The sequence below is a fragment of the Sciurus vulgaris genome, assembly GCF_902686455.1.
Source record: "Sciurus vulgaris genome assembly, chromosome: 2".
NCBI lineage: Eukaryota > Metazoa > Chordata > Mammalia > Rodentia > Sciuridae > Sciurus > Sciurus vulgaris.
The window spans coordinates 30271714-30299339 of NC_136462.1; the positions used below are offsets into that span (position 1 = coordinate 30271714).

At 48.6% G+C, this 27626-nt stretch overlaps 2 protein-coding genes across 4 annotated transcripts in view; both read left to right on the top strand.

Moving 5' to 3' along the window:
• Positions 1-933: 933 nt before the first annotated feature.
• Positions 934-27626, top strand: part of MIDEAS (mitotic deacetylase associated SANT domain protein) — a 63306-nt gene continuing 36613 nt past the window's right edge. Inside the window, exon 1 of one of the 3 annotated variants that reach the window (XM_079129748.1) lies at positions 934-1066. The gene's annotated coding sequence lies outside the window, so the exon portion shown is untranslated. Of the gene's footprint in view, positions 1067-23463; positions 23902-27626 lie in introns of those variants that run through there. The other 2 variants (XM_079129750.1, XM_079129747.1) reach the window with 2 other exon arrangements.
• Positions 10506-27626, top strand: part of HEATR4 (HEAT repeat containing 4) — a gene marked incomplete at its 3' end in the record, with an annotated part of 285455 nt that continues 268334 nt past the window's right edge. Inside the window, exon 1 of the mRNA XM_079129751.1 lies at positions 10506-13035. The remainder of the gene's footprint in view (positions 13036-27626) is intronic.

Genomic DNA, 27626 nt, shown 5'->3' on the forward strand with positions numbered 1-27626 from the left:
GTTTCTATCCATTTTTAGAGGATTACGAATTTTTCCTTGAATTCTGTTGTTTAACTACTTTGTTGCTATTTATCAGAAACCCAAAGAGTGGCTTTCTATTGTAGTTTTTAATAAGGTGAGCAAATTTATTTTGGGCAACGATAAATTTTAAAATTACTATTGCCTGAAGCTCTGCTTCACAGGATTCCCCCTTACCTTCTAAGTCACTTTTGGCCAGCGACGAAACCCTGAACGCATCAGGCCTCACGAAGATATTCTGAGTGCAAAGGAATAGGTGGAAAACCTGGGGGGAGGACTGAGGACAGAACCACCATTTTGCAGCCCCAACTTGGGCGCTAAAGTAGCCCCTGCAACCTAATACTTGATAAAAGTCCTGTGCATGCAAGTTACAGGACAATCGCACAGACCTTTTGAGCGAATGTACGGACAGAAGACCTTTGTTTGAGGGCCAGTTCAGGCATTATTTAGGAAAACACAGAGTACACTGCTTTCTCACATGACCTTTCTAACCCCAACACCAAACCAAAAAACTTTTTCCTTTCCCTCCCTCACCCGTGTGTGTGTGTGTGTGTGTGTGTGTGTGTGTGTGTGTGTGTGTGTGTTGGGAACTTTAGTTCTCTGGGGTCCCTTGAACTCAGTCTCTAGGTCCCTGAACCCCCACACCACCTTCCAAACCAGCCTGAGAGCAGGTCACCTCGGCGCGGCTCCTCCAACCACACTTCCACGGCTCAGAAAGGACTCGGTGGAGGGAGGCTTCTCCAGCAGCTGCACTCGGTGGAAGGTCGCTCAGACCTTCGGCTCCCCGCGCGGCCCGGGGATCGCAGAGCCGAGAGCCAGCTCTTCGGCCCGGGGCGCGCAGATCCCGGACGCGGGCGGGGCGGGAGGCTGCAGGGCCCGGCGCGCCGCCGCGCGAGCTGCTGGGTCACAGCCCAGGCTGCGCCGCCCGCTCAGCTAGGAAGTGACGACTGCGCCGTCCCGAGAGCAACAAAGTTTGAGTCTGCGGGCCGCGCTTGCTGGAACCCCGCGCCCGGTGCCCCTCCGAGCGGCTCCGGGACCCAGCGCACAGGTGAGCCGCGGGCTCCGCGCCCCTTTCCGCCGCCGGGGTGCAGATGTGGGGCTTGGAAATGTTCCGGGGCTCAGGCTTCGAGGCGCGGGCGGGGATGTGGCGGGCCGGGCGCCGGGGTACCGAGGGGCGCTGCAGGGGAGGAGCTGGGCGGCGGAGATCAGGGCCTCGGGCTGCACCCCTGGAGTCGCTGCTTTGCTACAGGACGTAAAACAGCCAGGGTTGCAGCCGGGCGGGTTCCAGGAGCCCTTTGAGAGAACAGGGGGTGCAAGGAAGGGGCTTCCCGGGGCCTACATCTGGGGTGACTCCTCCGTCCGGTGCCCCATCCCTGTAGGCTGGCGCAGCCACCCCATTTCACCTCCGGTGTTTCCCAGGGAAACGTTCTCTTCCTTTTTGCAGCCCTTGACAAGGTTGCAGGAAGGAAGTTAAAGAAACTTTCCCCCCACTTTTATTTGCTTGGCCCTCCCGTGAGTAGAGCAACTCAGAAGTTTGGGCAAACCACCCTACGCATTTCCACAAAACAAAACCCGAATTGCCCCCCAATCGCTTTGAAACAAATCCCTCCTGACTCCCCCACCCTTCTCTCTTCCCCCACCATGTCCCGAACCTGACGGTAATCGCTAAGGCCTAACACTTTGCAATTTAGCCATAAAAACTGTCAGCACACCCACGTACATATGTGAGTGTTTTCTATATAAAACCCAGAAAGCCGCTTCCAGTGGACTCTGTGGCATCTCGTTCTTTTCTGTTTTCTAAAACTGCTAGTGCTGCAGGAATGTGCCTGGAAACTTTGATGGTGGTTCCCGCCGCCCTCGGTAGCCTCGTGGCGCAGGGTCTTTTAAAGAACAGCTGAGAAGTTTATGACATCCCTGAGGAGTAACTCCAGGCTTGGTGGGCCTGACGGGTGGCCCCCGGGCTCCCTGGTTTGTGCCTGCAACTGTAGCAGCAGCGGCCTGGCAGGGACTCGGGGATGTGCAGGAATGTGTGTCCGAGCCGTGGAGACTCCGAGATGGGATGTCTAGAGGTTAGGGCAGTTCCAAGCAGCAGCTTCCTGCCGGCCTGTAATTACAGCGTGATTGCACAGTCAGGCATTGTTGGCGTGGATGTTTATAACATAGGCTATTGTGCAAGACCTTGGTGGTAGTGAACAAAACGCAGATTTGCATTGCAAATGCCCAGGACAGATCTGGGCCTGAGCTGCAGTCTCTAAGTTCTTTTTGCCCTTTAACCTTAGCTAGGTGATTTGTTTCCTTGCCTCTCCCTTAACCTTTGACAACTTGCCAAAGGCCTGAGAGTTGGAGTGAACTCATGAGGGCAGGATCCCTCCTCTTCTAACTTAGGTAGCCTGGAAACTGTGCCAGGAGCTGTACCCTGATTTGTGTCTGGAGAAAATGTGGGATGACATCACTGGGTAAAGAAGATAGGTGATGGCTATCAACCTCCCCAAATGGGAAGGTGGTTTGAATTAGCAGAATTGTATAGGTGGTTGGACTGGGGCTGGCTGCAAGGAAGACCTGTCAAATCATGTGTGTCTGAGTTGGCCAGCTTGACTTTGAGCCTTGAGGTGTCACCTGCAGAAACTTGATAGGTGGGTCCTAATTCCTTTATTGTGTTCTGGTCACAGGGGAAAGATGCTTCGTGGCCAAAGGAAACGTGCTGGGGTTTTGAGACTGTGTCTGTAATGGTGTCTGGGGCCTGAAGGGGCACATAAGAGTAACTCACTGCACATTTTTTCCAGTGGATCCCTCAGGTCTGCTTCCAAAGTAAAGCCCGCAGTACAGACCAGGTGGTGATGGTGGTGGGGGTCCTAAGATGCTGCCTACAGGTAGGGAGCCAAGCCTGCAAGTGTAGAAAGAAGGCAGTTTGTTTTCTTGAGGGCCTCAGAGGTGGCCAACTGTAGGAGAGGGATCACACAGTTCCTCTACTACATGGCCAAAAAATCATGTACTGGATTTGTGCAGGCCCATTCTTCTCTCATCCCAAATCTCAGCCAGCTCACACCCTGTCCTAGGCAGAAGACTCACAGGGCAGCACTCAGCCCTGCTGGGTTGGTGTGTGACTCAGTGACACCACCCCACTGCAGTGCATGGGCAGCCTGTCTGCTCAGTGTGGCAGGCACCGATGACCCTGGAGCGCCTCCATGCCTGGCCTTCTTCCCAACCAAACAGCTGAACTTCACCTGGAAGGAAAATACTGTTTTGCAGGCTAATGCCAGCTGTGTGTCATGTGCATAGTGACCATTTGTCAAACCAAAACATTAGGGCACAGTCCCTGGCAGGTACCTATGTGCTTCCAGAGACTCCAGGACAAACATGTAAAATCAGGACAGTTCTGGAAAGCCTGGGATGTCTGGTCACAGTAGCCACAGGGGAATGAGGTTTAGAGCAAAAGCTCCACTGCAATAGGAGTCACCACAGGTTGCACAACCCCCTGTTCTAGGGACATTTGGTTTTTTTACTGAACTTGACTGTCAAGGTCCTGGTCAGCTGGTCCTGACTGGGATTGTTTTAGTGAGAGCCTAATGGTGCCCAGCACTTGGCTTGAGGGCCAGGAAAGGAGCCCAAAAGAAAGAAAGCTTTGAGTTTGCAATCCTTTGTGTTCACATAGAACCTTGCAGGGATTAAAAGTGCCCAAAGGCCCTAGAGTGGCTGAGAGTGGATGGGAAGGGTCCTCTTGCAAGGTTCAGAGAAAGAAAGAAGTGGGGTTCCTTGAAGTGGTTGGTCCACTTGGAACAGTTGCCCTGCTCACATCTTCAACCTGGCTAAATCTTGTGCAAACCTCAGGCCCTTTCCTGGACTTGCTTGGCTTTGCTTTTGCATTGCGATGGTACACAGCCCAGTTTAAGACCAGAAACTTAATCCTGACTTCCTCTCCCACCTTACATAAATGCTGATTTATGGTGTGAAGTTGCTGCCCAGTGCATGGCCTCTGAGCAGCTCTGCCTGCTGCCTTGCTATGCACAGTTAGGAACAGTAATGTAAAAGCTCTAATTCAAAACTTGACAGATTTCAAAACAGTTTTAGTGTTCCAAGAGGAGAAATACTGGATTTCAGCCACTCCAGCAGAAAACCCCAAGGTGCTACTGAGAGAGGCAGATGGAGAAACCCCATGGGAGAGGGTGCTCTTAGAATGGAGACCTTTTATGCTGTCCAGACCTGATATTTATATTTCTGTTGATCTGCCTCCTGGCTGTATCACTCCCTACACCACAAGCCAGTGTTCTGACATCAAAACTCACCTCAAAAACTGAGCACCCCCAGCCGAAGAGGGCATTCCAGACTCGTAAGAAAGTGCAGCAGTTGCCCAGATGCCATGACTAGCAGTTCTGCAGATCTGGTTCTTTCTTTAAAGTGCCCTGCCTCCCCTTCATTTCTCTTTCTCACTGAAGCATCTCTTTGTGAGACTCTTAAACTTTCCTTTCTGGTCTACATGACACAGGGCAAAAGCGTTACAACTTTTCGTCTGAAGTGCCACTTGAAATACACACAGGGCTTTGAATAAGCTCCCGATAAATGGCTGCTCTGTAATCTCACTTAAAATGCCTGTTTGCAAGGGTCACCCTCTTGCTCAGCAACCTTCAATGGCTCCCCACTGTCTGCATGGTAAGAATCAAAATTCTAGACTGGTGGTCAGGGCCTTCCATGCCGGGGTCTGGCCTCCACTGCTTTCCTGCCCTAATTCACATTCCTGACCCAGTGACCCACTCAGGGTGTTAGTCCAAACCACCAGCGGCAAGCATTCCTACCTCCCATGCTTCCCTGGAGGCCACCATGGCTCCCTCTTTTCTTCCACTTGGGTCAGCCCTACTCCCCTTCCAGTCCTGTTCAAGTTCCTTTTCTTAAGAATTTCCCTGTGACTCCAGTAACACCCATGGGGGCCTTGTGTTGAAGAAAACCTTGAATCCTGGTCTAAAGATTTTCAGCTTCTCCTTTGGCTTGTGGCTTTGCACATACCCTTGTTCAACTCCTTAAATGGGCCTGTAGTTAGGTAAAAGTCATTACTTTTTAACTAACTGGAAGCCCTTATCTTGTGTATCTTTGTATCCCCAGACCTGGTGCTCTACTCATAGAAAGTTCCAGTAAACATTTGACGATGATACAAATGGTAGTAGTTGTCAAATTTTGTCCACACACGAGCCAAGCACCAAGAACCATGGTTCCTGATCTTAATTCCGAACATTGACCTAAGCCTGCTTCCGCCTGCCTGCCAGCCTGTCTCTGGCTCCTCCTGGCTTTGCACTTCATTAGTTTTTCTCCATTCCAAGCACCTCTTTCCCCTGGGTGTCAGACACTATCTGTCCAGTTGTGGCACTGGCTCCTCGTCCTGATTTGGCCTGGTCGACCTGCCTCATAATGACTTTCTATGCCTTGGTGCCGGTTCTGAGGTGAGGGGTCTGTTGCCTGGGTTGGTCTGACTGTCTTTGGGAACCCGACTGATATAGAAGGAGGTAGGACCAGCTTTCTGGCAGGATTCGAGAGGAGAGCAAAGAGCTGCTTCCTAACTGGCTGCAGGCTTGCTTTACCAATCAGGTTTGAAACTATAAAACTAGGCTAAACTATAAAACTGAATCTTGGGGAGATCTTGGCTAACTCCTGACATTGGGCTTCATGAGGAGGATTCCATTGCCTCCACCCAGTTCTCAAGCGATTCATCACAACCTTGTTTTGTAAGCTGCATTCTTTCTTTTTTAATCGAGATATAACTGACATACCATGAAATGCACCCCGTAAGCTAGATTCTTTAAATTTTTTGGTCTTATTTAAAAATAAAATCTTGGGGCTGGGGTTGTGGCTCAGTGGTAGAGTGCTTGCCTAGCATGTGTGAGGCACTGGATTCAATTCTCAGCACCACATAAAAAATAAATAAATAAAATAAAGGTATTGTGTCCACCTATAACTAAAAACATTTTAAAAAATAATAAAAATAAAATCTAGTACATTTCTCAGTTTTGTCTTTTTTATTTGTAACACTAATACACACATGGTTTAGAATTTAAAAGGTATGTTATACAGTGGAAGGAAAAACTCAAAAATAATCTCAACATAGACAAGAGATTACTATATATGTATATACATATGCAAGTGCAATAGGATTAGAAAAATAAATGCTTATTTTAAAACATGAGAGAGTCTCCATTTCTTCAATTTCTAGTGTTCCCCTCGCAGGCAATTACAGTTGGACATTCTTTAGCCATCCTTAGATGTAATCCTACCAGATAGAAGAAAACATGCATACATAAATAAATGCTAACAAATGATACTCTAAGGTATCTTGGAGATTGTTCTATATCAATATGTACAAAGCTACCTCATTTTTTCCCAATGGCTAAATTGTATTCCACTATAAAAAATGATATAATTTATTTTACTAGACTCTTACTGAAGAACATTTGATATATTTCCAGTTCTATGCAACTAAATATAATGTTGGAGTTAATATGTTGAATTCACTTTTAATTAAAAAATTTTCATGACCATTGTAGGGTGAAACTGGAATTTCCATAGAAAACTATTTCTGAGAAGTTATATATTATTAAGTGAATTTAACAATTCGGTATTTTCCAGAATCTACAGTTTCACAAAATAATCAACTTTCAGTTTCCTTAGACAGTACACAAATACTTAGAAGGAAATACTTAAAAGAAAAAATAAATAAAAAAATAAAAAGCCAGGCGTGGAAGAGAGGTCTTTGAGAGTAGGATGCATATTCAATAGTCTTACCATCATATTGTCTTATTACATTCTTACTTGATTTTTTTCCCATTTTTTGCAGTGCTGGGCTCGAACCTGGATTTCCATAAGTTAAACTTTATACTGAATCAGTAAGCTACACCCTAGCTCTTAAATGATCCTAGTTGCTGTCAACCTATTGGGTCTCCAAAGCCTTCTAACCTGATTCTTTTAAGTCTGAGTCCAAAGTTAACAATAAGATCACTTAGTGTTTTCTAACTGTGGATCACAGATTGCACAATGCCAAGGAGATTAATTCTCCCATTTCCCATGAGATGCAAGGAGAAGGCCCAAGAACACAGAGGTGGCACTCCTGGAATAGCAGAAAGTGTGGGGCCGGCTATCTTGCCAGGCCTTTATTCTATAGCCATGGAGCTGTCACCACTGAGTCTGGCACAGAGCTCCCACATGCACCCCACAAGGTGTGCAGCCTAGTTTCTGACACAGGTCAGACCCAAAGGAAAGAGCTGACTAAGGGTGGATCTGTCAGTGGGAGCATGGAATATGGTGGAGTCAGCATGTGAGCGGAAAAATGAAACTATAATCAAGATTAACCTTGAAAGTCCTTTAAGAAGACACCAGGTAGGCAGCAGCCAACTGGCTCTTGACACTTAAGTTTATCTTAACATGTTCCTCTAGTCTTAGAAGTTGTAGTTTCACAGGTGCAGTGGTGCATGCCTGTAATCCCAGCAACTCAGGAGGATGAGGCAGGAGGATTGCAAGTTCAAAGCCGGTCTCAGCAACTTAGTGTGGCCTTAGATAACTTAGTGAGATCTTGTCTCAAAATAAAAATAAAAAGGACTGGGGACATGGCTCAGTGGTTAAATGCCCCTGGGTTCAATCCCTGGTACCAAATAAAAATAATAATAATTTAAAAAATGAAGTTGTTTCTAAGGTTGAGTGACAGAAATGGGGGCCACGTCATATGAAATAGGCATGTGTTTAAGTGCTACATCCTCACTCAACACAAAGAGCTGTTTATTCTGTGATATCCCCACGGCAGCAGACTTGGGGCTCTTAGCCCATGGGCTAACTTCTGATTGAGACAGCAGATTTATATGGCTTTTCCTTGTTCTATTCTGTTGTTGTTTCCACTTCCTTCCCTTGCTTTTTCTTCTTTTCTTCTGCTAAGATTGAATTTGTATCAGTTGAATGAACATACTAAGAGATTCCATTGTCAAGTGCCTCATGAGCAGATCATCGGCCTGTAAGTTAGGAAATTACCATAAGAGGTTAAGCAAGAAAGGCCCTTAGAATAGGTGAGCAAGATGTAATAGAGAAGAGACCATGGAGTGGGTTTTAAACTTTTGTTCACCCAAGATTGCAGATGAACGCTCATGCTTGGTTGCCCTGTCCTTGGTGTGGGACTGGGAGAGGGTAGTGCCCTTGTATAGTGGGCACCTTGATCTAAGGCCCTGACTCACTGTGTACCCTCTCCAGCCTCCCCTATTGCATTATAAGGGGCCTATCAGTGTGAATGTGTCTACTGCCTCTTCAGACACCCTAGGGTAGCTCGGAAGCTAACAACTACTCTCTAGTCCCTTTTATACTTACAGTAGAAGTGGTGGGAAGGTTCAGGATTTCTTCCACCATCTCTCCAGGGAGGCTGTGCTGACCTAGCAAATGGCTTTTAGGATCTGACTTCTGTAGTTATGGAGAAAAAGAAAACTGGCCATAGTCATAGCAGGGCTAACCTTGCCCCCCACCCCCCTGTGCTTTACAAGGTGCTTTCCTTCACCTTCTTTGTTCTTTCACTCACTCATGTTACATGCATTTATTGAGTTCCTACTGTGTACTTGGCTCTGTGCTTGGTACTGGGAAATACAAAAATAAAGAAGGTTCAGTCTCCCCCTTTCAGGTGCCCACAGTCTGAGGGGGACAGTCATGCACAAAAGCCAAGAGCAGTTAAGTGCTACAGAAATCAATGTGAAAGTGTTCAGGGATTTCCCAGGATCAGAGGAGGGATGGGTCACTTCTGCCAGTACCCAGGAGAACAGAATGTCAGTAAAGGCCCAGGACAGACTTGTACCTTTCATATTATCTGTGCTCAGTTACTGCTGCTGCATTACAAGGGGCCTACTAGTATGAGTCTGTCTACTTCTTCTTCAGATACCCAGGAGGTGGATCAGATTTTTCCTCCCTCCCCTCTTTTTTTTTAAATTTTTTTTTTGGGGAGGTGGTGTGCTGGGGATTGAATACAGGGACACTCTACCACTGAGCTACTGAGCTGTATCCCCAGACCTTTTTTTTTTTTTTTGAGACAGAGTCTTGCTAAGTTGCTCAGGCTGATCTCAAACTTTCCCTCCTCCTGCCTCAGCCTCTTGGGTATACTTGGTGGGGGCATTTTAGGTAGACCCTACTCACAGAGGAAAAAATGGAAACTTGAGCACAGTGTTGTCCCAGAGGCCAGAGGAACCCATATACAGGTTGAAGGAAATGCTGAGGTGGTCCAGATCTTAGGTCTACAAATAGCAGAAGCTGAGTCTGGCTAACTTTAGGAGAAAGGGAGTTTATTGGAAGAATATCTGGTGGCTCAGTGAATGTCCTAGAAGGCTGTGAAGAACAAGTCTCCAAAATCAATCAGGATTTGTGGGAAGTTGAGTGACCAGAATGTGTTCTGAACTCTCCAGGCCTTTTTGTGCCACTTACTCTAGGGGCAAAGCCCAGGTTGAACATCCAGTTGACGTAGGTTCATAGGCCTATTTCTTGCTGTTGTTCCTGAAAAACAAGGCTATGGAGATTGCAACTTTCTCACTGGCAGGCAGAACTCTGCTTCCCATCAGGACTCCATGTCAGTTGCATGAACCTGGAGAGGGTTGCATCTGCTAGGCGGATAGGTGTCCTCTGTAGAACCTGGAGCCCATTCTGTTCCTCAGACTGGAATGACTGGGCAGTGTTGAATGCAGGAGGAGAAGACAGGATGTCCCCCTTGGACCACTGAAAACATTGATATCATGATCTTAATCTTTTTGAATGTCTTTCTAAATCCTGAGCCTCTAGCTGAGCTTTAGGATTTTTCTATGCTCTAGAGATCTGAGCATCTCATTAGCAATTGGATTTCTTCTCTGGAATCTGAACTATTCCAGTGGAAAAGATCATCCACATCAGGATCTTCGCCTGCACGTTTGATTCCACTTGGAAAACTTCACTGCTGCCTTGTTAGGACTTCTGTTTCTCCAACAGGGTTCCTTTTCTGTTCCTCTTCCAGGGTTGGGCAAGACTCACAGGGTTATGGGGGTGTTTGGTGGGTAATAACCTTGCTTTTCAGGTTAGAGGTTGGAATTTTGGCTTCTGGTTTAGTCTATGAAAAAGTTGAGGTCCCTGGTGCCCAAGTTGTTCACACGACAGCAGCAGGCACCTCTTTAGTTCTGAAGATGTCCACCTAATTAAGATGTTCTCATCCAGTCTCCTGCCAGAGAGAGCTAAAGGAGCTCAGGCTTTGTTTGCCTGGGGCTGTTGGCATCAACTGTCATATCCTTGCCCAGTTTTGTCATCGAAAGACTAGGTGAGCTCCAGCCCCTTCCTTGTCTTCAGATGGTCTGGTTATAGTTCTTTGAAACAAGGGCAGCTTGACTGGAATTGTGGTCATTCAATTCCAATAACCTTAGACAAAGGAATCAATTTCCTTAAAAAAAAAAGAAAAAGAAAAAGAAAAAGAAAGAAAGAAAGAAAGGAAGGAAGAAAGAAAGGAAGAAAGAAAGAAAGAAAAAAATGCAGTGTCAAACTCACAGACTCTTGTGGTGAACTGCCAGTGGGTCAGGACTTTTCCTCTGGTGCATCCAAGTGGAAAGCCACTGCGGCACAACGCTGAGTGTATCGTAGGCTGGGTTCTTGCAGCCCCAGCCTGAGAGTGATTCTCATGTTGGTCAGAATGGCCCCCAGAAGGGGAGGGGACTGGACATTTCTGGACAGTATTGGCTTTGGTCTAATTTACCCTGAACATACCCATTGGTGTCCAGACGAACTGAAATTGTGGAAATAAAAGTGGGAATGAAGTCTCAAAGAAAGTGAGTTATTTTACCAAAACACAGCTTTAGTCATGTCTCTTTTTTCTTTTTTCTTTTTCTTTTTTGAGATGGGTTTTGCTGTGTTGCCTGGGCTGGTCTAGAACTCTTAAACTCAAGCGATCATCCCACCTCAGCCTCCAAGTAGTACTTGGGAGGTACAGGTGTACCCCACTGTGCCCAGTTCATGTTACTCATTTGAGAACAACCTTTGAGAACTGTGAGAGAAACTCCACCTTCCTCAGAATAGCTCCCAAGGCCCTCATTAGAGCCCCAGCCCACCTTCCCTGCCTCTTTACCTGTTCCCATCTCCCACCGAGCACGGCCCTTTAGGTTCCATCCAGCTCCTTGGAAGTACTTTCACTCCTCTGGGTGTTGCCTCTGCATGGAATGCCCTCCCAGCCCTTTCCTCTTGGCAGATGCCCACAGGGCACGTTCAGAAGTCACCTGCTTCCGGGCTGCCCTCCTGAGCCACCACCTTGGTGTTTGTGCCATTGAACTTACCCACCATAAGATGCTAGAGGCAGCCACAGGTTCATCTGGTTCCTCACCTGCCCTGGCATGTCAGAGTGTCCCACAGTAGGGACTGGGAGGGTTGAGGCATGCAATGGACCTGTGCTGGGGTGGGCAGGTGTACTTGGTAAGCAAGTTTTCTGCATGATCACCCCCAGCTTCCCTTTAGCATGGTGCAGCTGCCACCTTGGTGGCTCTGTGCTTTCCTTGAGCCTGCCAAAAAGATCTTGGTGAAGGTGGGAAGGGGCTTTGCGGACACAAAGCCCAGAAATGCCTTGCTCACTCTGAGAACTCTGACAGGACACCCTGAGAAGGTGCCTGTGTTGAGGGGCTGGTTTAAAGGTGGCAAAGACTTTCCTTCTCCTGGAAAAAGGTTGAATACCACCTGCCCTTGGAGGACACCTTGGTTTTTATGCCCAGTACTACCTACTGGCTTTCTACAGAGAAGAAAAGTCAGCTGACCATGGAAGGAGAGACTGGTGCTCTTTCAAAAGAAAGCCCTGTTCAACAGGTCATGAGGCTGTCAAATGGGCTGCAGCTCTTCCTGTTGCAGGGTGGAGAGGAACAGATTCTCCTGAGAGTGACTTCGGGGTACAGCAGGAACGCCAAAGCTGGGCTGTGAGGTCTCAGTTTATGAAATGAGGGTTAAGATGACATGAGTCCTTTCCTACTTGGAAATTCGGCAAGCCCGTAAACAGAGCCTGGCAAGTGGTTTCTCTGTTGGGCCTCATAGTGGGACCTGCAGTTCTCGCAGAGGCGGTTCATCAGGTCTGTATGCCACTTAGAGAATGCTGTGGGGAGCATCTTTCCCACCATGGCTGATGAACTGGACTATCTTTCTAGAAAGACTTTTCTTTGGCACACCTGCATTCCCAGCTACTTGCAAGAATTAGGCAGGAGGATTGCAAGTTCAAAGCCAACCTGGGCAACTTCGTGACTGGGGAAGTAACTCAGTGGTGGAGTACAGAGTTTCTTTTAGAAGCCCATCAATGTGTATCTTTGTTCTTTAAAAAAAAAAAAAAAAAATTGCTCTATTTGTTCTAATTAGCTATATATGATAGTACTGCATTTTGACACACTGTACATAAATGGAGTATAACTTCTCATTCTTCTGGTTGTACATGATGTAGAGTTACACCCATCATGTAATCATGTATGCATATAGGGTAATAATGTCCCATTCATTCTACTATCATTCCTACCCCCATACCCCCTCCCCTCCCATATCTTTGTTCTTGGCCCCTGGAAGATCAGCTCAGGGGAGCCTGGGCTGTGGGAAGTGTGTATTTAATGTTCAAGGAGGTGTTGGCTCATTTTGGGAGGGACATTGTGGAATCTGCCTTCATCTTTGTCTCCATGTGGCCTGCTTTCTCCTCCCTACCCATCTCAGTCCTCTATCTTCCTACTCACATCTTTCTATCCTCCTGCTTCATCTCTCCACAGCAAATCAATTGTGCTACTTCGGGGATCCATTCAATCATAGGATGTTACCTCCCAATGCCCATCATATTGGGGAGTTGGGAAAAGTGCATTTTAAGAGTATACCTGTGGGCCTGGGGATACAGCTCAGTTGGTAGAGTGCTTGCCTCACATGCAGAAGACCCTGGGTTCAATCTCAGCACCACCAAAAATAGAGTACACATTTGCCAGGTGCAAAGTCTGTAATTCCAGCGGCTCGGGAGCCTGAGGCAGGAGGACCACGAGTTCAAAGTCAGCCTCAGCAAAAGTGAGGTGCTAAGCAACTCAGTGAGACCCTGTCTCTAAATAAAATTCAAAATAGGGCTGGGGATGTGGCTCAGTGGTCAAGTGCCCCTGAGTTCAATCCCTGGTAGAAAAGAAAAGAAAAGAAGAAAAGAACACCTGTGTGTGTGTGAGAGAGATCCTGGGGTTTGATCCCCGGCCCTGAAAATAAAAAAGTAGACCTTAATTGGTGGGATTGAGAAGTGATGTCAGGAAAATTACTTTGGAAAATAGACAATCCAGCTAATTCACACAGAACAATATGTATTTTAAAATGTAAGAAAATATTAATTTACTTATTAATGTTACTCTTGGGAATTCTAAGGAACTAGTTCTAAAAAGGAATAGAGCTATAAGCATAGAGGTATTTGTGGCATCGTGTTAAGTGCAAAGTAGCTAACAAAACAAAACAAAATAAAAAACAAGAACAACCGAAAACTGTTAACAGCCTCAGTGTTCAAGATGACTGTGTGATTCGTGATACTTGGATTCAGTGGAGTATTGGGTCGATGTTACATTAATATAAAGATGATGTTGATTCATGGGAAAATTTTGAATTTTGGTGAAAATAAGTAAAACACAAAATTGCCTATGCATATACTAGGTCAGTGAATAAATACTGGGTACACAGGCAATAGTATAAATTAGCATAATGTAAATACTGGATTTAGGTGAAGAGGTTATGCATAGAGCATTTGTGTGTTTGAAATTTGTTGTATATATGTACACGCTTTTTCTTTTTTAAAGAAAAGGCCTTAACATCAAAGTGTTTGGATCTGGGTGGGAAGGAGGCCCAGGGAGGGACCCCAAGCCTCCCATCTGTCACCTCCAGGAAGATGGAGCTGCTCTGTTTTATCAGCCAGCATTGCTGCATGTAGGGGCTGGAGGAATCAGATTGGCCTGGCTGCACAGGCTGGCCAACCATATAACCTCGGGGTTCACGGCATGGACTCTGCCTCCTATGCAGGTGCAGGCAACCCCAGGTGGCCTTAGAGCCCCAGAATATTGTTCACACCTGGGTTTCTAGGGAACCAGCTGGGTGAGCATGTAACCCTTGAGGCTCTGAGCCACCCACTCACTGTGGCCCCAGCCACAGCAAGAGGGAGTTGATTCTCTCTTCTGCAGTTCCCAACAGGCAGCAGGAGGGTGTGCTTTGCAAACTGACCTCCTGCAGCCAGCCTCACCCAGGTGGGGCCCTAATGAGGTAGTGTCTTGGGTGTTTCCATTCTTGCACATATTTTAATATTGAATGTAGAGTTGCTCTTTAGTGCTAGCCTCTTGAAGTCCCACATTCATCAGATCCACCTCTGGCTTAACAGGCAGGGCCTCTGACTCCCCATCCTACCATGAGCTCTTCTGGGACTTGCAGCTGCAGATGGCCCTGTGACTGTGTGGCCAATCTTCTTCTGACCAACTTCTCATCAGTGACATCTCTGAGCTTCAGGTGCCTGATGAATGGTCTTCTCACTCACCACTCCCCCCTTGTGTTTGCCTCTTGTGCATAGCCTTTTCTTTAGAGTAGAGAAATTTCTTAGCTTGTGAATTGGAGAATTCTTTCTCAGACTTTCCCTCAGACTAGCTTGGGAGTGTGACCAGGACAGGAAATGGAGACTCCTGGGTGTTGTTTGGAGTCCTGAGGTGGGTGGGGGTTGGAGAGCCCTGGGCATACCTTGCGTGGGCAGGTTGGAGCTTGACAGAACAGAGGCACTATGACAGAATGCATGTGGGGGGAACTAGGCCCAACTGGGGCCCTGGTTACCTCTAAAGTATATATCTGCTAAAACCAGATTCTAGGACTGTAAATATTTGGAGTTTTTCCCTTCTGTGATCAGACTGAAATAGGACCTTGTGGCTGGAGGTTTGTCAGGGTCAGAGAGGAACTGGAAAGAGCATGGGCTCAGGGCTGGCTGGGATGCTCACGAGGGGTACCCAGACCTGTTTCATGTCTTCTAGGATAAGCAATGCTTGTGTGTGTGTGTTTGGAGTGGGAGTGCTGGCTATCCATATGCTTCCCTAGAATGTCATGTTTGTTTCTAGATGCCCTGATTCCAGCCTTACCCTACAGTGCATCTAGCTCAGTACTGATCATTGCTGATGACTGAAATATTAACTACCACAGGATCTAAGTAACAGGGTGTCTTCCTGAGCTAGGGACCCAGTTTGTCTCAGTTCCCTAATTTAGAGACCACATGTGTGCCCCAGGGTTGTCAGCAACTCAATTTTTTTGAAGCTTGTAACACATTTCCATAGAAACAATGCTATAAATGGTGGTTGGGTTCCTAGGCTAGCCCACAAAGAGCCCTGGTACCACCTCAGAAGCTGCTGAAATATATTAGTAAAATTGAGAGCGCAGAGGCAGCAGTAAGAGTTAGCACCCAGGATGTTAGAGGTTAATGGTGTGGGTTTATTTGGGTAACTTTGTTTCTTCTGTGAGAGGTGTCTCTCAGAGTCCTCTGGGCCTTTCTCCTGCCTAGTCATAAACCATCCTCTTCCAGTTTGCATTCCTTCTCCTGTTCTCATCCGGCCAGGGGCCTGGGTCTTCCTGCCCTTGGGACTGTGTCCTGGAGTGTTTTTATGGCGATGAACTCCTTTTCAGTGGCACTTGCACCAGGGTCATGATCATGATCATCATCGTGGTCATCATAGTCCTTATTGTTATTTAAACTATCTTCATCAACTTGACAGAATAAACATTACACCCTAACAATTTATACTGCTTGGAATTCTCTTCTGATTGCTTCTAATGTCCCTGTGAAGTGTTAACATAAAACCTTGTAAGTCCTCCTCCACATATTTCTTCTTTGTGCTGATTTTGTCACTTCACATGATTTCATCAAGTAGTTTCATGGGATTGGTCCATGTATCGAGCTCATTCATATTTTGTTCCGTTACCATATCATATCATACAAGACTCTGCATGGATTTATATGTATATATTTTGGTTCTACATACAGTCACTATGAGCATCTTTTGCAAAAACTCTTGTGGTGATATTTTAGATTATTTTCATTGGAGATAGTCCCCCACTGTAATTACATGGTCAGAGCCTTCGACTCTGGCAACACATCACATTCTAGAAAGATTTAAACAGTTTATGGTAGCACAGCAACATATGTGCAGCTGTTCCCTCATAGCCTTGCCAACAGCAGCATTCTTGTCTTATTTATTTACTTATTGTCACGTTGACTCGGGCCATAATGGGGCCTTAATGGTGTACTAATTTGCATATCCTAAATTACTGCTGAGACTGTACATTTTTCTCTTGATGATTTACTGTTAGTGTTTCCTCATGTGTCAAATCCTGTTCATCTCCTGCAACTAAGAGCTTCCTGCTTACATTTATCTCTGTGAACCACTTTTCTGTTGGGAAACAGAGTTCTTCCTCCTTCCCTCCTTTCAGGGTCCCCCCACCCCTTGAGGCTAATTCATCTCCACACCTGTCTGGTTCACCACCCCAGCAACTCTGGCCCTCAGCCCTCTAACTGCTGGGGGTATGAGTGACAGATGCTGGGGGTCCCTGGAATGGGAGCTGAAGGGCAGGAGGTTGAAGAGAGGCAGGGGGCTTGTGTGCATGATTCCTGGGGTTTCATAAGGCAAACTTGGAGGGAGCTGCTCAGGAAGAGTCTGAGGAGGACCCACAGCTGCTAGAGCTAGAGAGGGCATTGGAGTTCATCTAGTCTGGGGGCATGCATTCAGAGGCCAGTGGGGAACAGAGAAAACGACATGACAAAGCCTGGCACAAGTGTGATGATAAATGACAGTGACCCATGGCCTAGGAAGGGGTGGGACCGGCAGAAAATTGGAATGTGTGAGTTGCAGCTGAGTGCTACACCCCTTGCAGAAGGAAGGTTCTCTGTGGTCTGTGTTCCAATTTTTTTTTTTTTTCATGATAAACCAGAAATTCTGAGTTTTAAAAGGCTTAAAAAGTTTAAATCTCCTGATTAAAAAAAGTTGGTAACAAATTCAATCAAAATAAAGCATAATGTATGGGTGGAAAAAATATACCCATGAGGGAGAATGGCTTGTCAGGCTGCAGTCTCTGACCCCTTGTTTTATTTAACTTCTTTATTGGGGAAACACAGGCTTAGAAGGGTATTCTCTGTCATGTAGTAGAGAGAGGGAATCAGGGTCCAAGGGTTGAATTCCATCTGTATGACCTTAGGAAAGCCATTTAATCTTTTTGAACCTCGGCTTCCTTATCTATAAAAAGGGGATAATGGCTTCCTCTCAGGGTGCTGGGTGGATCCAGTGGGCCTGCATCATGTCATGTATGTAGCAGAAGCTTGACCGAAGTTAGATATGTCCTGTATAGGGTCATCTGAAAAATTAGAGGAAGAACCAGGCTTAGAACCTTGCTCACACAATTCTCAATTCAGAGGTTATCCTATAGACCTGGTTTCATGGGCATTTCTAGAGGTCACTTTATGGAAGTTTCAGTGCTAAACAGCTACTGAGCTCAGATAATGGGGTGTCACTATAGGACCTTGCACAGTAGGCCCTAGAACCAGGAGACCAAGTGTCAGTTGTAATAAGAATTAATAACACCATATACTATTGAATCTAAGAAGCCATTGATTTAATATGCATCATTATTTTATGTACAGCTAAGAAAGAAAATGTTGCTAATTAAGCCATACATGCAAGCTGGGTGAGGTGGCACACTCCTGTAGTCCCAGCTACTTGCAAGGCTGAGGCAGGAGGACCACTTGAACCCAGAAGTTCAAAGCCAACCTGGGCAACATAGCAAGACCCGAGACCCATCTCTCTCTCTCTCTCTCTCTCTCTCTCTCTCTCTCTCTCTCTCTCTCTCTCTCTCTCTCTCATACACACACACACACACACACACACACACACACACAAGTAAAAGAAAAAAGAAAACAAAAAAAATCATATATGCTGTCCATTTGAAGAAGCATCCTGATTTCTAAGGTATTAAAATGGTGGAAATGTACCTTTTGAAATCAATGAAACTGAATAGGAATAAAAATAATGATGATCTATTCTATTTTATTGACTATTTAAAATTTTCATATAGTTTCATTTGTGCATTTATCACAAGCATCGCTACAGATAGCAAGGGGAGGAAGATCCAGACTATGCCCTTGAAGACCTCTGATTCCTGGTGATGGTATGCTCACCCCAACATGGTACAGCAAGCAGAACAGAATAATATGTAGACAATGGAGTGAAGATAACCAGGATGCCATGGGAGTTTAGGGGAGAGAGTGGCTCTTCTGATTCTTAGGAGCAGAGGCTGAAAGGGTGTGTAGGTCCTGGGGTTTATTTAGGAAGTGCCCTCAGTAGGAAGAAGGCAACATAGAACAGGAAAAGCAGTTAAGCAAGGAAGGATGTGTTGCTGGAGCCCACAGGGAGTTCCACAGCAGGGATTACCCAACACAGAATTGGTCCCACTAAGGGCTTCCTTGGAGAAGGGGACAGCTGTGTGCAGCCTTCCTCTGCTTGGAGGAGTCAAGGAAGGATTCCTGGAAGAACTGCTATGACGCTCCAGTCTGCTGGGACACCTGGGTGTGGGTTTAACTGAAGCTCAAGGAAGAGGGAGGAGGAGACTGAGTGAGAGAGCAAGTGTCAGGCTGAGGCTGGGGCAGAGCTGGGTGTTGTGTGATTACAGACCCAGCTTTATGCAGATGATGGGAGCTACTGAGAAGAGAAGTGAGCACTCGTGGCAGTGTGGACGTAAAGACTGGAAGCAAGGAGATCAGTTAGGAGATGGGGGAAAAGGATAGCCAACACGTATCAAAGACTTAACGTGTACCAGACACTTTTAAGCTTTTTGCATCTTCATTTTGCAGATGAGAAAACTGAGTGGTTATGTACCTTGCTTCAAGTCATCACATTAGTACAAGCCAAGGTTTGTACTCAGGTCTTAGCCTGTGCTTTTAACCTGTATGCTCCCTTGAAGATGAATTTTAGATTCCAGTGTACAACATCAGTTTTTTTTTTTTTTTTTTTCATTTAAAAATAATGCTTTAAAGCCTGCCCCACTGCACGTGTTTGACCTCTGGGGATCCCATTTCTCTTGGACCACTGCCACAAAGTAGGGAAGCCAGGCTCCAGAGGACAGCTAGCAAGGGTCCAGGGCTCCTTCTACAGGGGATATAGAACTGTGCTGAAGTAGAGATTCAGGGAAGCTGGCAGCTCTCCCTCAGTGAAGAAGAGTGTTTCTGTTCTGTGCCCTCCCTGGCAGCCACACCTGTTTTGTCCTTCTCCCTACACCAAGCCAGACATCTCTCCCAGACTGACAGCAGCAACTGGGAACATCTACAGAAGCTCCCTCTCAGGCCTGACAAAGGCACTCAGAACCTGGCCCAGGCCTGTAGGGGAAGGAGGCCAGGGAGGGGCAGGTGGGAGGGTCGAGAGATGCAGACAGCTGTGGGCTGGTGTGGCAAGCATGACCCTGCCCCAGAACAGGTGAAGGAAGTGTGAATTGAGAGGGGTCCCCTGGGTTTTCAAGGATATTAGAGAGTACAGTGACATCTCAGCACACAGTGACTTAACTTAATGACTGGGGTGGTTTTGAGCTCTCTGCTTCCTCAGAAAGGATCTGGTAAGAAAGGAGGGGAAGGTGCAGGTGTTGAAGGGGCATTAGCACTGTGGAAAAAAGTTGTGGAAAGGACACAAAGGGCAGGGTCAGGAGAGCAGCCTTGGAGGGATACCTTAAATAGGACACTATTCGGATGTTGGAAAAGATTTCCCTGGGCAGATCCCAGCAGAGGGTCACCCAGAGGCTAGTAGGTTCTTTTGGGGGGGGGGGGCGGGGAGGGAATCTTGCTTGGAACAAGGTTCTTGAAAGGGAGAAGCTTGTTTTGGGAGAAGGAGCTTTAGGATAAAATAGTAAGAATAACAGTTGTGAGCCCTTATGTCTACGTAGCATGCTGCAGTTGTAAAATAGTCTTTTGTCCATTTGATCCTGTCAGGTCCCTTGAACTCGGGCACTCGCTCCTTGTTCATGCAACCAACATGGCGCATCTGTTGTGAGCCAAAAAAAGTGAAGCTCAGAGAAGGTTACTGGCAACTTTCCTAAGATCACGCAGCAGGTTTATTTTAGTTAGACAGGACCCAACCTCAGTCCTGGTTCCCTATTATTCCTACAACTTTCTCTTTCTTCATTGTAACTGCAGGCCATGAGGTCCTAGAGGTAGGACCTTTATTTTGCAAAGGGAATTGATAGTGGGAACACGACATGAAACCTGGCATTTCGTGATGCCCCAACAGTATGCGTACCCCCAATTCCTCACACTCTGGTAAAGGTTGATCACTTAACACACTACATGTGCTGGCCTAGATGTTAAGATCCTAGCAGAGAAGAGACAGTGGAAAAAGACAGGGATGCAGGCCTGGGGCAGATGGGTGGGGTGTTGAGATCTTGGCTTCCTTGGAAGCTTTTATTTTTTTTCCGTATAACAGCTTTATTGAGATATAATTCATATACCATAAAATTAACCTTTGGAAGATTTTAATGGTCTGGACATGGGGGATGACCACACAGGGCAGTTCTGGGCCACTCTGAACAGAATCCAGAGCAGAGAGCCAATGTGGTGCCAGGAAGCCTCTGAAATAAAACTCTACCCTCATTGGGACCTGGAGTTTGCAAGCTTGTCCAAGGTCCTCTGCTTCCTGGAGTGTTTCTTTCTCAGCAATTACCTCCCAGGAACTGGAACTCCATACTCCTCTCTTTCCTGCAGTGTGTGAAGAGGGGGATGGTAAGGAAAATATCACTCTATGGGTAAGGTCTAAGGAAGACCTCCCCAGCCCCAACCACAAAAGGTCACCTTCTTGGTTGTTCCAGAGGCTTGAAGGAGGGGCTAGAGCTTCTAAAACCAAAACTTTCACTTCACATGTCAGTGATTCTGCATTGTCATATCTGCAGCAAGACTGACCTGCAGGTCTTTCCCGGAAAGGCCGCAGCTTTCTTTGCACATCCTCTTCTTCTGCCTGCTGTGGCAGTAGATTTCTCCTCCTGCCAAGTGGGGGCTGTTAGAAGTCTCAAGCCCTCCTTTCCTGCACACCATGTGACCCCTTTCCTCTCTCTGAGATGGCCCAAATTTGGAAGTTTAGTCTAGGTGAAAGGTTGTGCTGCTTCAAGGTGAGCAGGGTTCCTCCAGGGTCATTGACTTTTCAGTGTCTCTTGCATCCATTGCCCATGCTGCTCCTGGGCCAGGCAGGCCAGTGTGGGACAGGGAGGAAGTCCTTAGGACCTAGGACAAAGCTGAGGAGTGCCCTTTGGAGTGGCTCCCACTTCTTCCCTGGAGGCCAGGCCCTGGATCTATGGTGGCAGGCTCTTCTAAGAATGTGCTCCCAGCTGGGTTTTCTGGTTAGTTGGGAATGTCCCTGGGCTGCTCTGCGCTGGCTCTCAGGGGCTTCCTCCTGGCTGGCCCCAGGTCAGTTGCAGGGGTGGGCCCGCAGGGGAGGTCAGGATGGCTGTAGGTTTGCAGAAAAAACTGGCCGGAGTGGGCACTGGAGACCAAGTGGTTTTGCTTTTGTTTCCTTCACTTGGATGGGTTGCCAGTGGGAGGGAAGAAACTGGCAAATGGAAAAAGCAAAAAGGCTTTTACACTGAGTCTCTGAGAGTCCAGTCTCTCCTGGGGGTGGGAGGTGGGGAGGCTACATGCCTGAGTACCTTAGTCCCTCAATTGCTTGCTGCCTTACTCTGCAGGAGATTGGAAGAAGAGCAGAGAGGTGACAGATAACTGTCTTGCCTTGTGACCTTGTGCAAGGCACATAACATTTCTGAACCTGAGTCCTCATGCACAGAATGAGAGGAATACAGTTCTCTCACATACAGCTGTACAGGAAATGCTGAGACTTGTCAGGAGCAATACTTCATCATGGCTGCTAAATCTGGGAGCCTGGGCTTTTCTGTGTAGAAAGTGGTTTCCCTGGCTCCTCCATTCACTTTTTACAAATGCAGAAACATGGATCTTAAATTCGAAGGCATTTTAAGAGGTCATCTGGTCTAGACCCTTGGCAAAATTACTGGTATTTTGTAGATAAGACTATTTTAAGTGGTCATTACTTTGACATATCTGTCATAACATGGGACAAATAAGCCCTTTCCCTCTGAGTGAGGTGTGACTTCCAGATGCACAACAGGTGCTCCAGCCAGCAAAGCTTGTAGAGGAAGAGGGAAAGTCATGCCACTTAGGAACAAGTGTAGGTTTTGTAGGGTTTCTAGGTAGAAGGTCCCCACGTTGTCATCCACTCTCTGGGAGGGGTGAAAGGGGTGGGAGTGTGGTGGGTGGGGAGTGTGAAAAGCCGGGGTCCTATAGGCTCAGGGTGTGTGTGAGAATCATATTCTGGCTCTTCTGAGAAGACAAGGGAGACACCTGACTCTTAGGATGGGCCACAGGGGAAAGTAGCTACCAAGACACAGTATATTCATTCTTTGGTGGTTTTTCCTTCAAAGGAAACTTTTTTTTTACTTACCTCCTTAAAAAATAACAAAACACAAAAATTATGGAAGGAAAAACAGGGCACTTTCCCCTGAGTTTCCTCTGGCCCCGCAAGACCTCCTGATCTGCAGCAATTGTTTTCCATCTTCCCTCTAGTCAGGCAAAGAAGCAACAGGACTTGGGCCAGAAAATTATCAGCGGGATTATTTAGAGAAGGTAGGGGGAAATGTGCGCACGGGGAGAAAAGTTCCCCAACCCTGGCCTAGAATTCAACCCAGGAGCTTTTCATCACTTAAGTAATGGCCCTGTGGGTCCTTTATGTGGGTTGGGGCCCATTTCTCCATAACCTTGACACCACTGAGAGCCGGTTGAGGCCGGTGGGCCAGAAAGTGAAACTCGGGGAGGCTGTTAATGAAGTGCCTTGGAGAGGATATTCAAAGCTAGAGTTTTCTTTTGTGGAAGAAAGCGACTTGTGCCCTCCCCAACATCACACACAGTTTCCTGGCAGGCTCGATGGGTTTCCAAACATTTCGTCACCGACTCTTCCTGACCTTGGTGTGCAAGGAACGAGCCGCGTGGCCTGTTGGTTCCAGCAAAGCCATGGGGGCGCCGGCCTGGGCTGGGGGAGGGTGGCGACCGACTCCGACTCCGGAGTGGAGGTGAGGTCTGTTGGAAATCCCCAGCCCCGGCAGCCGCCGGAGTTTTAAAGACGCCTTCCTCGGCCTTATTTGGTCGCAGGAAGTGGGCGGCGCTGGGCCTGCTGGCGGAGAGGCAGCCTGGAGACAGTTGTGCTGATGAAGTGGTAGAGCTGGTTCCTGCTCGCCGCGGTGCGGCGCGCGCCGGCCGGCCGCTGGGCGCTCCGCGCTCCCAGCCTCGAGTTGTGCAATCCTTTGTAGCACGCCAGAGTCCTCCTTCGCTGTTGCCTCTCTCTCTCTCTCTCTCTCTCTCTCTCTCTCTCTCTCTCTCTCTCTCTCTCTCTCTCCTCTCTCTCTCTCTCTCTCTCTCTCTCTCTCTCTCTCTCTCTCTCTCTCTCTCTCTCTCTCTCTCTCTCTCTCTCTCTCTCTCTCTCTTTTTCAAGCTGTGAGCTCAACCGATGAGTCAGAGCCGTGCAATCCTGACACTGCATCGCAGGACTGGGGGTGACACGGAGGGAGGGAAGAGCGCTTGTGAGGCGGACAGCACGGCGCGGGGCGCGCCGAGGCTCCTGCGCCGCAAGCGGGGGGTGACAACCCACGCGTCCCGCCCGGGCCCTGCCAGCAAACTTCCCAGCTTCGGGAGGCGCTGGCTGGTGGAAGACCCGCGAACACCGCGGGGAGGCGACGGCGCCTGTTTGTTTTTAAAATCGGGGAGTGCGTGCAAGCGGCCGTAGTCCGGGAGGCGACAGAAGGCGGTGGCCCGCGGCGGAAGGGGGACAGCAGAGGCCAGAGCTCGGCAGGAGCGGGGTAAGTGGGCTACACAGCAGGCGGCCGAGGCCTGCACTTGGTGGGGGCAGCGAGGAGACCCCCGGCGGCACGCAAACGGTGGCCGCTCGCTCCACGGGCTGCAGCTCTGCAGGCGCGGCCGGGAGCCAGGGCGCGGGGACACGGGGGCCGCCACGCGCCAACTTCTGAGGCCTGGGCGGTGGTGGGAGCTGGTGCGCGTGAACGTGCGTGGGCCGTCCGCAGCCCACTCCCGCGCGGCCCGCACCCTGCGCCCGCAGCTGCGTGTGCAGCGCAACCCCGCCGTGTTTGTGCAGCTACGCAGCTCGCGCGCGGCCCCCGCCCACCCGGGCGCGGCCCCGGCAGGAAAACCCTCCAAGCCTCCCAGCCGGCGGCGGCGGCGGCTCGGGAACACGGCTGCTCCTCCCCTGCCCGAGCGAAACGTGGTGTCCTTAGGGACCGGCTGGCGTGACGGAGCCCAGGCCCGGGAGGCGCGGCGAGGGGCTTCCGAGCTGCGGAAACTTGGCGCTGGAGCCCTTTTCCCTATCAGCGTGCTCGGGAAAGTGGGCTTGGGCACTGTGTCGGCGTCGGGACTTCGGGGGACAGCGGTGCAGGGGAGGAAGGGACCTGGGGCAAGTGTACTAGAGGCCTAGACTAGACTGGACCGTTGAGCGCGGGCTGGCAGGCGGGCGAGCAGGCTGGCGAGCGCAGAGCCGCCTCACCCCGCGCACCCTGGCGCTGCTGGCGCACCTCAGACCTGTCATCTGTCTTGCCCGCCCCCGCATGCCCGCGCTGCAGCGGCCCTCCGAGCCCGCGCGACGCCTGCCCCGGTGCTGTGTTCCGTGATGCTTGTCGGGAACGCTGGAGCCCAGGTTCCTCTGGGCCCTGCATATGGCTGGCTTCATGGAGTTAATCACCGCACACACCCCCCCCCCCCCCATAAATAAAAATAAAAATAAAAACCGTTTACACAGGCGCGTATGCTCCAGGTTGCCCTCCTGGGCCCCAACCCACTCCGGGTAAGGGCTGACTGGAGGTTGAGGAGCCCGGTGTGCCTTGGGGCTCTCAAGGCTCAGCCCTGAGGCAGACCTGGAGGAGGTGCCTGCCACCCAAAGAGGAGGCCACTGAGCATACCAGCTCATCCTTTAGCGTGAGCTGCTGGAAGGATGAAAGGGGAAGTTACTTTTAAAACTCTGTTGGCCACAACTTCGGTGGCTACTTCCTGCCTCTACCATCCCGCTTTGGACGCCAGCATGTGGAACCTGCTGGGGAATGGAGGAGTGCTGGCTGGACCTGGCTGATCGTGGAGACTGCTGTGGCACGTGTGTGCAGGGGATCTCTGTTGGCAGCTGTGGCTGGGGAGGGGAGAGGGTGTCTGGCTTCTTCCAGCAGAGGGAGCCTGGTCTGGAGGTCTCAGCTACCCTGTAACTTAAGAACTGAGACAGGTCCAGTGAAGGTGGAAGAATTGCAGCTCGGAGGAGAAGCCATTCATCCCTTGGGAGCCTGGACTGAGGGGAGAGACCACTGATCTTCCTCCAGAGGCTCCCAGGGAAGGTGTGATACTTGCCACCTTAGAATCAGAGAAATGCACCCTTCCTACAGGTGTTAGGTGGTTTCAGAACCAAAAGGAAAGGACGGACCTTCCCAGGTTGAGAATTCATGGGCCTCTTTTTCTCCTGCTGTGTACAGTGAATAATAAGGGTCTAAACATTCAATTACTGGGATAAACGTCTCATTGCATGGCCCCAGTCCAGTCTCCACTCTAATTGGATTGGCTTTTGGTTGGTTTCTCTGGTCTGTGTAGTGCCCAGAGGACAAGGAGGTAAGGAACCTGGAGGATACCCCCAGGTCATACAGCTTGCTCTGGGACAGGCTTGCGCACTTCCAGTGTGCCCTCTCCAGTGTCAGGCAGAGCCCCCACTCTCCCTGGCCCTGTCAGCCTGCTCCAGCAAAGAGTGCCTTTGGAGTGCCCACTGGAATGAGAGCTTAACTTTTAAACATGGGATTTAAAAATAGCCCCAATGTTTGACCCTGTGGGCTCCTGCTTTTAATAAATGGAAGGAAAAAAGACAACATGCAGTTATGGCTAGCTAAGGGCGTTCTGTGACTTCAGAACCCAGGAAAGGTTGCTCAGTGGAGCCGGGACTGCTGGAACAAGTGGGGCGTGGGAGGATGATTGGGGGTGTGTGCATGGTGTGCGTCCTGGAAGGTGAATGGGTCTGGGCAAGGAATTTTTAGCCTTGATAGTCCCTCTCCTGTAGTTGGGTCTCCTAGAAGAAAACATCATTCATGGTGAGGAGGGAGTGGCCACAACTGGCTGGGAAACTCCTGCTTTTCCTTCTAGTTCTGTTTCAAAGGCTACTTCTGAAGGTCTTAGCCTTCTTAGGTCTTATGACAATGAATGTTCAGAAAGAAGGTCTTAACTCTGTCATCTTACATAGTTATTTATGCACATACTGCAGTGTGGTAGTCAAAAACATAGACTCAGGCTGGTTTTTATATCTCCTCTGCAGAGCTGCTGTGAGAGCTCTGAGTGTTTGGAAAATGTAGTCTCTGTTCCAGTGTTGTTCTTTGTTGTTCGCCAGTGCCTGGCATCCAGTAAGTGTGTAGTGCCTGTTAGTTGAATGAGTGAACAGTGGTGTACACCTGTAATCTTAGCCACTCGGGAGGCTGAGGTAGGAGGAAAAGTTTGAGACCAGCCTCAGCAATTTAGCAAGACCATGTCTCAAAATAAAAAGGGCTGAAGATGTAACTCAGTGGTAGAGTGCTTGCCTAGCATGCACCAGGCCCTGAATGGGGTTTAATCCCAAATACTGCAAAAAAATAAAAAAGAAAAAAAATATGTGGATTTGGCATGTGGAAGGCACAAAGAGTCCCTACTGATGGAACCTCCTTATACTGTGTCATTAGTTTCAAAGGAATCAGTCTACTATGAGTGATTGTGGTGTTAGTGAACCCAGTTTCCTGGCAATGCCCTGCAGCTGGCCTTCTAGAACCTCTTGATCATCCTGACTGAAGGAAAAAGAGTGAAAGAGTCGTGGAGCTTCCTGCCCTGGTATCTGCTAACCTGGACATTTCCTTCTGCCAGGCCAGGTTGGCACCCTCCTGTGTGTGTGTGCACATGCCTTGGTGTAGGAACAGCTGCGGCAGCTCCTTTTCCTGATTCACTGCAGGCTGCAGAAATGCTGCCAGTGGTTTCATTTGGTTGGAGGTATTGCTTTTGCTATTAGGACTCTGAATGTGTGGGGCTGAAGGAAATGGCTTGCTGGGCTGGGGCTAGGTGGAGCATGCTGAAATCCCAGTTCTTAGTAAGGGATCTGCATTTGCATTCAGAGCAACATTCAGGATACTGTGAGACTGTGAGCTCATTTTATGAATCAGAAGCATTACAGCATAACTTTAGTGTTGGAAACTGCTCTTTGGAATCCAGATCACCCTCCCTCCACCCCAACACACGCACACTTACTCTTACAGTCACACACTTGGGAGCAATAGCAGTTAGTGGGGGCATCAATTCAAATTCCAGAGCCATCAAGCAAAACTTGTCAACACCCACTTCCACCCTCACACTCAGAACACCATTCCTGGATGGTGTGTGGCCAGTCAGTCACCCTGGCAGGTACACTGAAGAAAAGTCTGGTGAATACAGGGGAATGAGGCCTGGCCAGGTTCAGGTTGTGCTTCACCTTTTTCGTTTGCAGTGTGGCTCTGGGCATTGCTTCACTTTCCGAGCCTCAGTTTCCTTCCCC